Source organism: Stenella coeruleoalba (assembly GCF_951394435.1).
Source record: "Stenella coeruleoalba genome assembly, chromosome: 13".
Taxonomy (NCBI): domain Eukaryota; kingdom Metazoa; phylum Chordata; class Mammalia; order Artiodactyla; family Delphinidae; genus Stenella; species Stenella coeruleoalba.
The window spans coordinates 61571426-61586800 of NC_137159.1; the positions used below are offsets into that span (position 1 = coordinate 61571426).

Below are 15375 nucleotides of genomic sequence, written 5' to 3' on the forward strand. Positions count from 1 at the left end.
ATCCTGTACAGGACTCTCTGTGCTTCCTGCACTTGGATGACTGTTTCCTTTTCCAGGTTAGGGAAGTTTTCAGCTATTATGTTTTCAAATACGTTCTTGGCCCCCCTTCTCTCATGCTTCTCCTTCTGGGACCCCTATAATGTGAATATTAGTGCCCTTGATGTTGTCCCAGAGGTTTCTTAAACTGTCCTCATTTCTTAATTCTTTTTTCTTTTTTTCTGTTTAGCAGTTGTGATTTCTACCACTCTGTTTTCCGGCTCCCTGATTTGTTCTTCTGAGTCATTTAGTCTACTACTGATTCCTTCTATGTAGTTTTCATTTCAGCTATTATATTTTTCATCTCTATTTGGTTGTTCTTTATACCTTCTAACTCTTTGCTAAAGGCTTCTAACTTCTCGCTCTTTGCATCCATTCTCCTCCTGAGTTCTTTCATCATCTTTATGATCATTATTGTTAACTCTTTCTCAGGTAGAGTGCCTATCTCCACTATACTTAGTTCTTCTGAGGTTTTATCTTGTTCCTTCATCTGGAACATGTTCCTCTGCTGCCTCATTTTGTCTAAGTTGCTATTTGTATTTTTATGTATGTGGTAGGTTATTTACGTTTCTCGACCTTGGAGAAGTGGCCTTCTGTAGGAGATGTCCTATGTGTCCCAGCAGTGTACTTCCCTCTCATCACCCAAGCTATATGTTCTAGGGATTTCCTCTAAGAAGGCTGTGTGGGTCCTTCTGCTGCGGCGGGTTGATATGTGTGTGATCCGTTATGCTTGGTTGGCCCCTAGTCTGGTGGGTTGCCAGGCCCTGCCTTGTGCAGATTCTGCTGCCCTTGCTGGTTGGTGGGGCCTGGTCACTAGTTGGCTGGCTGCAGAACCCTAGGGGGCCCCGGGGCTAGTGCAGGCTCACTGGTGGGTGGAGTCAGGGTCTAGAAGACTCTGGAGCTATTGCCCTCCCACTGGTGGGTGAAGCCAGGTCCTGGGGTTAGTGCCGGACTAAGGGCAGGCAGAGCCAGGTCCTGAGTCCAGATGCAGTGCCCAAGGGTCCCAAAGCTGGTGTCAGATTGTTGGGGTGTGTGTGAGTTCCCGACACAGCTGAGTATGGGGTCTGGGTTGTTCCAAAGCTTGTGTTGGCCTGCTAGTGGGCAGGGCTGGGGTCCAGCTTGTCCCAGGGCAGGGTCTGGCCGGCTGTGGGATTGTGGTTTTCTGCCCACTGGTGGGTGGAGCTGTTGTCTGGCCCACCGGTGGGCAGGGCCGTGTGTGGCGGTTTGCCTAGAGGTGACTGGGGTCTCCGGAAGCTGCTGAGTGGGGCTGTGTCCGTGTCCGCTTAGTCGTTTGGCCTGAGGAGGATGTCCCAGCTCTGGCGGCTGCAGGCTGGTGGGCGGGGCCAGGTCTGGCCTGAGGCGGGCGTCCCAGCTCTGGCGGCTGCAGGCTGCTGGGCGGGGCCCGGTCTGGCGCAAACGAGCGAGAGGGAGGAGCCTCCACAGTGGCGCCAGCTGGCGCTGGCTTGTCGCGGTAGAACGGGCGCCTAAATATTTCTGCCCCAGCATGAGCCGAAGCTGCCCTCCGCCTCTTTAGGAGACTCTCGAAGACCAGCAGGTAGGTCTGGCCTCGGCTCCTATCAAACTACTACTTTTGCCTTGGGTTTCGGTGCGCGTGACATTTGGTGTGTGCCTTTAAGAGTGAAGTTTCTGTTTCCCTCAGTCTGTTGGGACTCCTGAAATTAAGCCCCACTGGCCTTGGAAGCCAAATGTTCTGGGGGCTCGTTTTCCCGGTGCAGGACCCTCAGGCTGGGGAGCGCAAGGTGTGGCTCAGAGCTCTCACTCCTGTGGGAGAACCTCGGCACTATATTCTCCAGTTAGTCGGTCACCCACCCCGGTGGCGGTACGGGACTTGATTATACCGTGAGTCCGCCCCTCTTACCTGTCTTTATGTTTTCACTTGCAGAAAATCTTTTCTGGTAGGTTCCGGTCTTTTTCATAGATGGTTGTTCTGCAGATAGCTGAGGTTTTGTTGTGCTCGTGAGAGGAGACGAACTCGGGGTCCTTTCTCCTCCGCCATCTTGGCTGATCTCATGACTGACTTTTAAATGATGGCTGATTCAGTGGCTTCAGAAACCACTACACTTTCCTTCTTTTAAGCTACCTGGCAAAGCTATAAATGTAGCTGAAGAAGCTGCAAAGACATTTTCTCTCTGCATTATATTTCCATTTTTAGGATAAAGGAATATGGGCGTGAAGTAATACCTGGAATTCTAGCCCAGGTCATTCTTCCCTGGGTCCACTGGGTTCATGGACCCACCAAGTCCATGACTACTATGTGATTCCCCAGGTTCAAAAAATGGCATTGGAATGGACCTAGTATTTGACAGCAGTTGCAGGCATTTTGGTCCCCTTATTTCCCCATTTTAATCAATAATCTGGTCCCTACTAAAACCAAATGGATCATGGTCGGTGAGAGAGGTCCATTACAAACTTAACCAAGTAGGAAGCCCAACTGCAATTGTTGTGTTAGATGTGGCATCTTTGTTATAGCAAATTAACAAAACCGTGGGTACGTGGTATGTGGTTATTGATCTGCCAAATGTGTTTTCCGTATTCATCAGGAAGAAATATCAGAAGCAGTTCCCTTGTACAATGACATTATACCATCAGGATATTGCCCTGGGGCTATGTGAATTCTTCTTTTCTCTATCATAATATGGTCTAAAGGGACCTGGAACATTTAGATATTCTGTGGAACATCACATTGTTCTTTTATATTGATGATATCAATATGTTTTTATATGTCAACATCAATATTTTGTATCAATATAATTTTATATTGATAAATTGCACATGAGGAGCTACAAGTGGCGAGTACTCTGAAAGCCTTAGTAAGAGAAGTGGGGTCCAGAGGGTAGGAGATAAACCCTATAGATTCAGGGGCCCACCACAGGCCTAAAGGAGAAGTAATAAAACTTGGTAAACCTCCTCAACTTTTGGTGGGCAGCATACTTTGCACTTGGAAATATTGCTCCAATCATTTGCTGAATGACGTTGTAAAATACTGCTAACTTTGAGCGAGGCCCAGAAAACACTCTGTAGCATACCTAGACTGTGATGCAAGCAATCCTGTGGCTTGGACCAGATGACTTGGCCAGTCCTACAGTACTGGAGATATCAGTCGGAGGAAAGAATGTTGCAATGGCGCCTGTGCCAAGCCACAATAGGAGAGTCTGAGAGTAAAGTCCTAACTTCCTGGAGTAAGTAGTGCCATCTGCAGCAGAGAACTATATATTATTTGAAAATCAGATCCTGTCATGCTACTACCCCAGCAGACTGAATGGGATGGCCATAACTGCCCATCATGAACTAATTACTGTCTGATCCACCAAATTGGGTCCATCAATAATCTAACTTAGTAGGGCTTGAAGTAGTAAATCTGGAAGTGGGCTTGAGCAGGTATAGAGGGTACAGGTAAACTACAAGAACGGAAGCCCCAAGTCCCATATCACCCATCACAGTTGTACCAGTACCTGAAATTTTGCTCACACCTAGGTCTTATGGTGTGGGCTGGGGTTCCTTATAAATAGCTGACAGAGGAGGGAAAAAAATCGAAGCTTGGTTCATGAATGGGTTGGCCTGGCATGATTGTGAATATTAATTTTGACTGCTGTGAATATCCACGTCGACTGTTGGTACACTACAACCCCATTCTGAGGTGGCCCTGAAAGACAACGGAGAAGGGAAATTCTCCCAGTGGACACAACTTTGGATATTGTCTTGGTAGTCCACTTTATTTGGAGAGAGAAATTGCCTGAGGTAAGGATAAATGTGGACGCTGGGCACTGGCAAAGTGGCTTAGCTGATTGATCATGTTCTGGAAGGAGCAAGATGAGCATATTGGGGACAGATATGTCTGGACAAGAGGAGAGCAGATGGACCTATCAGAGTAGGCACAGAGGGTAAAGATACTTGTATCACCTGTTAACATATACCAGGGAGTTCTCCCTGTGGAAGAGGCACTGACCAACCAAATGGATGACTCAGCCAGTTTATGTCAGTCATGGATGTATTTTGAAGTTAGAGGGGAAAGAATTTCCTGATGGATTAGATGGGGGTATGACAGAGAAGAATCAAGGAGGACTCCAAGATTTTGGCCTGAGCAGTTGGGAAAATGGAGTTGCCATTCACTGAGATTGGGTGGAGCAGATTTTTGCATAAAGATCAGGAGTTCCCTGTGGGGCATGTTGGTTTCAGATCTCTTTTGGACACACAAGTGGAGATGCTAGTAGGCATTTGATAAACGAGTCTGAAAGTGGAGGAGAGGAGTTCAATCCAGAGTAGAAGAGTCATGACCTGGTGGAAAAAATCACAGGAATGGTCAGAGAAGTCCTATCTGGTGTGTTGAGGGACCCAGGACAAGGCCTTTCCCCTCCATTGCATTGCTCATGTGTATCATGAGGGACAGAAGTGTCAGGATAGTAAGGTTTCTGACAACTTTGCCAATCAAATTCTGAGCAAAGTTTGCAGAGTAGGAAAGATTGAGAGCTTGGATATTGTTTCAGTAGAGCCAGTATATAGAAACTTCTAGTGTTCATTTTTGACAGTCCTCTTTTAATGTGCACATTGGGAGAATTACACTTTGCTGCATCCCTTGCAGTGAGGCAGGCTTATATGATTAGTTCTGGCCTTTGGGTTGGAAGATGGCTGTGGCTTCTCTGCTGAGGCATTTGATTGCTAGTTCAAGTCTCTGACTCTCCAGTGCTCTCTTCCTCTGCTGTAGAGAGCGTGGAACACGTAGAGAGAGATGCAACAGACGGAGGGAGGTGCCACTGAGGACTTGCAGCCCTGGATTGTGCAGGAGACTTTCGTGTTGGTTAAGCCACTGAGATTTTGGTGTTGCTTGTAATTGCAGCATTGCATGATCTATCCTGACTGGTATGGTCTGTGGTGGAAGTTCGTGGAAATAAGGATCTGGTCTTTTTACCTGGAGTAGGGAGTATAAGAAGAGGAAGAGTCTAAGAAACCAAACTTCACTCATCACTATTTTCCTCAGGCCTGTGAAAAGCAAACATATCTTCTCTTGTGTAAATGTGTTTCAAGTTTTATTTTGGTTTGTACGTTGTTTTTCCATCATTTCTCTCTTTTTTCTTTTCCTTTATGCTGCTATAGTGAACTGTAAGGCTTATTTTGGTCACAATAAATCTATAAAGATGTACAACTAGACTTCACCAGTTTTAAATAACCAGACTTTTCAGTTGCTTAAAGATACCTCTCAGGGTGAAAGTTCACCTACTGAACAATTAAACAATTAAGTCACGGATGGTTAATGGAGTTTCCAGTGTACCTAACATTTATTAATGATAATATTGGATTTATGTTTTTAAAGCTAGTCAGTTAGACTTAAAATATACTAGATACATCTGTCTCAGTCCTTTTTATCCTTGGTGGGTTAGGCCTGAGAATCAAAATTTGTATGCATTTGGAGGAAAAAATAATTTATGATGCAGTGTTTTTACTTGTGTGGTGTCTTATGTTCACTTCTCATTTGTCTTCCTATAATGCTGTGGGGGGAATATACCACTGAGGTTTGGATTAAACAAGTCAAGTATACGGTACTTTGTGGAGTTTGTATTTGATGTTTGGTGAATATTGGTCTGAATCCAGTTTATATAAAAAACTCAGCAAAAACAGTAAAATAAGTAACAACAACAAAAAAATTATAGAAACAAAAAAGCTACCCAATACATTTGTAGTTGAGAAATAATTTTGCACCAAATTAAAGAAGCAAACTTAATATACATGGGTTTGCTAGTCTTTCAACACCAACAGCTATGTTTACTTTGAAATCTGTGAAATAAGCCTGTTGATAATTAAAGCTCATTACCAAGCAAATGCAAAAAAAGTCATTCACCTTTGAAAGATGGCATTTTCATTACAGAAACAGCAGAAAAAGACTTAGGAAACTAATGAAAAAACATAAAATGCAAATTACTGCAGCTAATTGGTTGTGTCTTCAAACATATTCTGAATTATTAATTTATAAAAGAGTAAATATTTTCCTTTAAATATAAGATAAAGAAATGATATCCTTCCCTCATGGTTAGCATTAAAATTATAATGTTTTATTCTTCTCTAGTATAGTTGTATCAAAATTTTGTTGAGAGGACGAAGAGTAAGACTCAAAGAACTCAAATTTTCTCCAAAGTTCTAAACTCATCTGTTGAATAGCTAGTTACATGTTAAATTCCCAGTCAAAACATACAGTTAATAAAGAACCAAACTGAAGACACACATATTAGCCAGTAAATTCTAAGAGAGAGTATCACTTCTGCTTTGTTCACTGTGTCATACCAAGCATTTTTCAATGTCTGGCACAGAGCCATTAAAATAGCTCTTATCAAGGTAATCAACAATTTCCAGCTTGACAAATCAGTACTAAGACCTCATCCTACTTGATATTTGACACAGCTGACCATTCTCTTCTTGAAATGCCTTCTCCTCTTGGCTTCTGTGATATCACATATTTTCTTCCTATTTCATTAGATATCTCTTTGCAATCTAGTGGCTTCTTTGCCTCTTTTCAGCATTGCAGGGCCCCAGGTGTCACTCCCTCATTCTCCCATTTGGTGGTATCATCTAATCCCATGCTTTTAAATATCATCTACATGTTGAGACAATAGATCTGGTCTTTTCCCTGAGTCCAGACTTGTATATCTAATTGCCAAGTCAACATTGCTTCTTAGATACCGAATAGGATTTCAAATCACCATGCGACATCATGAATGAATCTCAAAAGCGTTGTGCTAAGTATAAGAGGTCAGAAATAAAAGACTGCACACTGTATACTATATGATTTCATTTATATGACAAATTTATGGTGATTCCCAGTGGCTTGTGGTGGGGAATGGGACTGACTGCAAGGTAATTTGTGGAGTGATAGAAATATTCTATGTCTGAATTACATTAGTGGGGTGATGGTTACATGATTTATACACATTCGACAAACTCATTAAACTACATCCTTGGGCTTCCCTGGTGGCGCAGTGGTTGAGAATCTGCCTGCTAATGCAGGGGACACGGGTTCGAGCCCTGGTCTGGGAAGATCCCACATGCAGTGGAGCAACTAGGCCCGTGAGCCACAACTACTGAGCCTGCGCGTCTGGAGCCTGTGCTCTGCGACAAGAGAGGCCGTGATAGTGAGAGGCCCGCGCACCGCGATGAAGAGTGGCCCCCGCTTGGCACGACTAGAGAAAGCCCTCACACAGAAACGAAGACCCAACACAGCAAAAATAAATAAATAAATTAATAAACTCCTACCCCCAACATCCAAAAAAAAAAACCTGCATCCTTAAAATGGGCAAATTTTTTGCACAAATTGTTTGCATTAATTATTCTTCAATAAATCTGTTTTTAAAAACTGCCCAAATGTCTTCTCATTACATTTAAGATAAAATCAAAATACTTATCATTCTTGTTTCAGTCACATTAGTCTTTGTTCCTCAAAATTTCTACACTCATTCCCATTCCTGTGCTTTTACCCTAGCTCTCTGTTTGCCCGGATATTTCTTTCTTCGGGTACTTCATTGGCTAACTAGATTTATTTCAGTAGCCAATCTTTCAGGGAGACTTTTCTTGTCTTTAGTTTCTAAAATAGGTCTTCCCTCTCCTTTAAGTCAAACTCTATCCCATTACTCTGTTTTAAGCACTTAGCACCAGTCTTACTTACATATTTATTTGCTTCCTTGTTTATTTTCCCTCTCTCCTCACTGGTCTGCAAGTGCCTGGAGGAAGTGGAAACTGTCAATTGGATTCACTGCTGAACCTCCCAAGATAAGGCCAGTATCTGGCCTATTGTAGGCATTGAATACAATTTGTTGAATGAAGGAATAAAAAAATGAATATCAGGAACTTAATAGTGTTTGTTGACTGGCTGACTGAATGAACCCTAAACCACAATTATAAACGCTGGCACTTCATGTTTAACTAAAGCATCATGGTACAAAGAATGTGGATCAGTGATGCTAATGGAGTGTGTACTTGAAACATACACATCCATCAACAGGCATTTATTAAGGACTTTCCATGTGAGTGGCACTGAGCTACAGGTGGCAGTCACTTATTTTGAAGAAAACATTCTGTCAATCATTTCCACTCAATTGTTTAAACTTTCTCAAGTGAATAATTTTCAGGGAAAACCTTCTTAGTTCACAGTTCAGCAAGAAACCTGTGGAAAGTGTGGAAATAACTTATTTTAGTCCTTTTTTTTGTGTGTGTATGAAAATTTGCTCTTAAACCAGTTGTTAGGAGGGTTTTATGGATATTTTTGCTAGATTTGAGAAATTCTGAAATCAAGTATTATTCTCTCTAATAAATCACTCTTGGTATAGTAATAAAATACACTTTGTTTTTGTAAATAGGTACATTAAAAAAAATAATGTAGCCAACTCTATTTTGAGGAACATAAAGCGTGGTCCTGCCTTGGATAGCTGAAAATATGAGTAACTGGGCAGTAAGTGATCATACCACTGGCACTTAACCTAGTGATCATTTTGATAATGCTTATCAAAATATATCACAAATTAAATCTGAACACGTGTTTTTGTTTGTAAACAAATTCGAACCCAGAGTAGAACACCTTGTGCTAATCTGAATGAATAGTACTTAGAGACAGCAGTGAAATCATCAATAAGAAACATAGACATGCACACACACACACAGTGGAAAACAACTCTTCTTTATGATAGCTGTGGTCTAGTCTTAATTCTTGGACCTTATGCTATTTATTTATTTAATTTTTGTTTTGTTTTTGATGGACATATTAGTCCAAATGAATCAAGACGACAAAAACCTCTCCCTGGAATTTAGCTTTGTGCTGCACTGAACTCCAGTGACTCATTGCAGCAACATCACTCCTTTCTGGAAGAGGGTGAGGTGGAAGCAGGTGAGGATAGAATGTAGGTGGGAGAGGAGTTCAACAATGCTGTCTGTCATCTCTGTTCCAGATCCTCCAACTCTCCTTCTTCTAAAAAGTGAATCATTCATACTTAGTGATAGAGACAATCAAAGTTCCTGGTAATTATGTCTTCTAAAGTAGCACCAGGTCAAGGAAAGTAACAATAATTCAGCAACTTCATGTGTCAAATGATGGTATGTCAGTGAGAGACTTGAAAGTGTCAAATCCTGATCCTAAATGTTTTGCTGTAATTGATATTATACTGTTTTCTATAGTGTCTGGGTTTAGATTCATTTAGTAGCATCTGAAGAAAAACAAGTGCATGGTTTCATTTAATAATTAACATGTGATTAAGTAAAATTGATTAACCTATGTCACTTTTCCTTTCCTTTTAAAGGAAAGAAGACAAAATAGCATGTACTACGTACATAGCATGGTTACATACTTTATGTTGAACCCTCAATAGGTACATTTTAAAGATTTCGATGCCCAATGTTCTCAGATCTAAAAATTGTGGTGAAAGAGTAGTACTTTTGCTACCCCTCCAAGCAACCATCTCTTGACTTGTGAACTCATAATTATCAAGATAGAAGCTGAAAAAAAATAGTGAAAGCTCCTGTCATTATTTTTGAGAGTCCTCCCCCGCCCCCCCCCCCCCCCAAAAAAAAGAACCCAGACACTGGCTTCTTAGGCCTCCTTTCTGGAGTTGGCATTGTTAATCCATTTTGCTTCATGTCCTTGACTGAAGGAGTTTCTTTAACTCTGGATATATAGAGAAATCATAGCATTATTTAAAAGTAATTGAAGTGACCCTACAGAATGAGAATCATGAAAGCGTCCTATTCATTTTTCTTAAAAGAAGAACAGCTAGAACAACAAGTGAGAGAAATAATAAAAATAGGCACTACTTGCTGTCCACCTGTAACCTGTCTAATGCCAGAGCAGGGGCTTTTAAAATAATCACAGGATTTCCCTGGCATCCAGTGATTAGGACTCTGAGCTTTCACTGCCCTGCTGAGCGTCGGGGTTCAATCCCTGGTCGGGGAACCAAGATCCCAGAAGCCACTTGGTGGGCCATTTTCACAAAACATAAAAGTAAGTGCTACTGAGATTCTGAATGCTTAGCTTCCCGTTCATTTCCAGGATCAAATAGATAGAAAATGCCAGGGTCCGAGCCAAGTGTCTGCTCAGTTTATTCTACCCCCACTTCAGGATACTTATATATGATGTACGACGATACACTTGTAATTATATTTTCATCTCTTTTCTGGTTGGGTTCAAATTTGTATCTTTGTTTTAGGTGACCTTGTCTAGGATTGTCTTCAGTGTCTTAAACTATTCTTGTCCTGTGCTGTAATTCATGAGGCTTCTCCCTTCTCTGTATCAGGGCCCTCATTACTAATTGCTAAGTGGTCATTAAAAAATGACCACTCTCTGGGTCTACAATAGCTTGAAATTCAGAATGTAAAGATACTGTTCACTAACCTGTTAAAGGGATGCAGCTCTTTCTCTTCTATGCTTTCTTTCTGTTATCTCCTGGCCTCCAGCACTTACCACCCTGGGAGTGACTTCTTTTTGGTTTTCAAGGTCCTAAAAATCTCTCTCTGTATCTGAGCTCACTGCTAGCTGTCCTTGGATTCCTCGTGGTCAACATTCTGCCTGCCTTAGGGGCTGGGGAGGATGTTTTGAAGGGAGAGGCTCTCCTAGGTTGGACCATAGCTGAAAATGAATGGTTGCCATCACAGCTCTTGTGGAATGCAGCTATAGTCCTTGTCTGCACATAGCAGCTCTTGGTTCTGTGCTTCAATCATTTATGTCCACGAATTGTGTGAGCTACACAATAAATGTAGATTTTAAAACAATGGATACCATCTAAACTGGGTTGTCTATAATGTTTCAATTAAAAGTGTCTCAGTTACTAAGTATTTTTGTGTTTTTTCTCACACTGATAAAAATTAAAACCTCAAAGGCTTGAGATACACACTATAATGAAAATAAATATCTAAGGTATCATCTGAATAATCAAGATTAAGTTCAGGCTGCTACAGTGTATTGTATTTTACTTTTCTGAAAGTCAGACCTCCTGAAAGACAACTTTTGATAAATTCTATCAGATATTTTACCAATTCTAATTCAATTTAACAAATATTTTTTAGACTATCTGCTATGCACTTTATTCTAAGCTGGAAACTTTCATTATGAAGTAAGTATAAAAGTTTCTCTACTCAAGAAGTTTACAGTCTAATTAGAATATACTAATAGACAGGGGTGTGTATGTTTGTGTGTGTGTTTGTATGAAACAATTAGATAAAATACAGCATAATATATGGTTATGTTTTAAAATATGGTATTTAGATGATAAGTATGACAGGAAGTCACAGTACTGAAAACATTTTGAAAGTTTCTTTAATGTGCTAGCCCTTCTAGTCCTCTCAGCTGTGAAGTTTTGACTCAGTTTGGAAAAAAATAATATCCTCAACAAAACAATTTTAAACCTGTGGCTTTTTGGTATCCACTGTTATTGCTTTTCTCTCCGTGTAATAAAGGGGCAATGTGTTCCTTTATCCTCTTCTTACTATGGAGTCACTGAGCCACTTTTTTACTGTCTTTTCTGTCTTCTTGCCAGTTGCATCTCTTTTCTTATTTTGGTTTTCCCGACTGTGCTCCAAAAGGCTGACCTAAAGTCAAATTATTTACTTTCCTGGGAAAAATATCTTCTTTCCTATTCTTATCACTTTGTTCTTCAGCTTTAAGTTTAAAGTTTAATTCACTGATTGGTATATTATTATCAAGTCCCCACTTAAGGATGATATAAGGTGACATACCTCTTTTCTTCAAAAATATTTTTTACAATTTACAATTTTAGAATTGCAAGTTGCCAACATTTGTGTGTAACACATTTCTAAAAAAAAAAAAATCCATGGGGAAATTTGACACAAATCTAAAAATATAATATTTAGACTTGTGCTGTAATAAAACCCAAAACTACATTTTTAGATGAAAACTCAACGTTTTTTGATGAAGTCACAAAACTCCATCTCATGCTATATTTAATGCTTTTGTAAAGAGTAAACTTTGGAGAAATAATCTGAAAATGTGCCTCACTAGAATAATGGAAAAGTGTGGTACATCATGAATCAATATAAATTTATTTTTGAGGAAAGCAAAGTGACATGGATGGACAATGAAATGTTCCAAGCACTATAAAATGTATTGAGTTCCAGAAACCAGACAATTTTGTATAAAATGCCTTTAGGATTGGTTTTCCCTAGGATAATAAACAGTGGAAAAATGTACTGAAAATACAGAAAAAGATTATATTTTGAGAAGCATATTAAATCAGAGAAATGATAGTGTCATAATTGGTTCCATAAAGACTCTCAGAAAAGCAAACCTGATATAGCAAGTCTGAAGCTTAAAATGGTGAATCCAGCTATCAGTGGTCGATGAGAAACAATTTAAAAATGCATCAAAAAGTTTGGAAAGGGCTTCCCTGGTGGCGCAGTGGTTGAGAGTCCGTCTGCCGATGCAGGGGACACGGGTTTGTTCCCCGGTCCGGGAAGATCCCACATGCCGCAGAGCGGCTTGGACCGTGAGCCATGGCCGCTGAGCCTGCGCGTCCGGAGCCTGTGCTCCGCAACGGGAGAGGCCACAACAGTGAGAGGCCCGCGTACCGCAAAAAAGAAAAAAAGTTTGGAAAAAGTCTCCAAATAAAACCCCTAAAAACAAACCCCCAAAACACACTGGCACATCTGATTAAGATGAGGTTTTATAGTGTGTACCCTTATTTATTCTGATAATGTGGCTACTGATGGTCTGTGTATCCTCCAGGGCTCTGTTCAAAGTAACCCCTCCAAGAAGCCTAGAAGCTTCTACCTCTCTCTCGAGGCTTGATCTTTTAATCTAATTTAGATTTTCTTGGTCTTGACATTTTTTTATTGATATGTTGATATTTTGATTTTATTTCCTGGAAGCCACTTCACATCTTTGTGTGAATAAATATTAACATATATAATACATGCATAAGATATGATGATGTATGGATTATAGCCTTAAGGTCTCAATGATCAGATCTTTCTGATGCCATTCAAGTTTTTTCTTATCTAGAAAAATAACCTAATTGGTAATTATAAGTATAAAAACAATTAATAATTATACCCAAACTATTCTTTTAGAATATGATTTAAAATATAAAACAGACTAACAGACTAATTGTTGTCAATTAATCTAAGGGTTAAGTAATAATTTTGAGAGTAGGTTAAATGATTTATCTGGAATCTTTTGCTCCTGTTTGGGAGGTGGCTCCTCCAAATGTTAGTTTTAGGCAATTTATTTAATCTATGCCTCTTTTTTTCTTATCTGAAATGGGAAAATTAATGGTGCCTACCTCATAGGATTGTTTTGAGGATTAAATGAATTAATATTTTTAAAGTGTTTGGAATAGTAAGCAAATATTTAAACATTATCTAAGTGTTTGTGTATTATTATTCATCTCCCAATTCGGTGACTCTCTAGCTATGTCAAATGTTATTAAACCTATCCATTATCCATTGTTTTAGATTTCAATCATTGAATTTTTCTTTTATTGAAATTTTATTTATTTTTAAATCTCATTGTTCATTTCTTTTGTTTTTTGCTTGTTCATATTTTCAAAACAAAAAATTTCCTTAGATAAATTAAACATAATTATTTTATATTCTGTGCTCATTAAAAGCCTCAAGTCTGACACCACTTGAATTTAAATTCTTGGCTTGAGGAGTTTTGGATCATCCAGGAAGAATGGATTTAGGCCGGGAACCCATACAAGGGCTGATTTTTGGTTGAGAATTTTCCAGGAAATTTTTTTTTGTTCTTCTTCACCCAGTGCCAAAGTTCAAGATGAGTGGTTTAACTTGCTATTGCTTGGAGCTGAGAGTGGGAACAGACTTATTTCTACTTTCACTCTTTTTCTGAGGTGTGAGGATATAGTTCTTTACACAGGGCTCTTTTTTATACAGGGGCCTCCCCATCTTTTGGTGGACTTCTCTCTCCGCAGCTCTCTCGGAGGCCTTGAAAAATAATCAAAGCTCAAGCGCCCCTGGATTCAGCAAATGCCCTTGGAGCTTAAGTTGACTTTATCTTATTTTATTTTTTCCTTCCCAATTCTTGAACTTATCCTTAAATTTATTTCCTTTCTTTTCTTTTTTAAATTGGGATTCAGAACACTGAACATGAGATCTGTCCTCTTAAGTTTTTAAGTTTACAATACATTATTGTTGGTTATAAGTACTCTGTTGCAAAGCAGCTCTCTAGAACTGTTCATCTTGTATAACTGAAACTTTATTACCTGTTGAACAGCTACTTCCCATTCTCCTCGTCCCCTTCCCTGGCAACTCACTGTACTACTCTCTGCTTCTATGAATTTGACTATTTTCGATACCTCATGTAATTGGAATCATGCAGTATTTATCCTTTTTGTGACTGGTTTTTTTCACTTAGCATAATGTCCTCCAGGTTCATCCGTATTGCTCCATATGGCAGAATTTCCTCCTTTTTAAAGGTTGAATAATATTCCGTTGTATACCACATTTTCTTTCTCTTTACCCATTGATGGACATTTGGGATGTTTCCTGTCTTGGCTATTGTGAATAATGCTACAGTAAACATGAGAGTGCAGATATCTCTTGAAGGTTCTGATTTTACTTCTTTTGAATACTATATACCCAGAAGTGGGATTTCTGGCTCATATGTTAGTTCCCTTTTTAATTTTTTGAGGAACCTCCATACTCTTTTCCATAGTGCCTGCACCATTTTACATTCTCACCAACAATGTACAAGAGTTCCAATTTCTGCATATTCTCGCCAGTACTTTTTGCCTTTTTTTTTTGATAATAACCATTCTAACAGGTGTGAGATGATATCTTACTGAGGTTTTGATTTGCATGTCCCAGGTGACTAGTGATGTTGAGCATCTTTTCATATACCTGTTGGCCACTTGTATATCTTCTTTGGAGACATGTCTTTTGCTCATTTTTAATCAGGTTATTATTATTATTTTTTGATATTGAATTGTATGAATTCCTTACATATTTTGGATATTAACCCCTTCTTAGATATGTGGAATAGATGTTAATTTATTTGCTGTATGCTCTTAGGTCCATTTCCAGAGACTTTAAATGTTTGTTCTTTTTACATAATTTTCCACCAGTTTCTCTGGGTGTGGGTGAGGGGTGAATCCATGGAGCTCTTCATGCTCTCCTGCCAGAAATGAAACCCATATATTTATTTTTAAATGATATAATAAACACATGTGATAGAAATTATATAAACACATGAGAACTAGAACATTGACACTCATTCAATCTATATGTGCTGTTTATACCATCCCCTGCTTTCTTCACCCCTCAAAGTGACCAAATTTTAAAATTTTATATTGTTCCCTTTATCTTTAAAAATCATTTTAC

General features: G+C 39.4%; 1 long non-coding RNA gene across 2 annotated transcripts in view; it reads left to right on the top strand.

The window, feature by feature from the left end:
- Positions 1-1406: 1406 nt before the first annotated feature.
- The window catches only part of LOC307196465, a 187330-nt gene continuing 173361 nt past the window's right edge, over positions 1407-15375 (top strand). For both annotated transcript variants that reach the window (XR_013831142.1, XR_013831143.1), the window contains exon 1: positions 1407-1591. This is a non-coding gene — a long non-coding RNA (uncharacterized lncRNA). The remainder of the gene's footprint in view (positions 1592-15375) is intronic.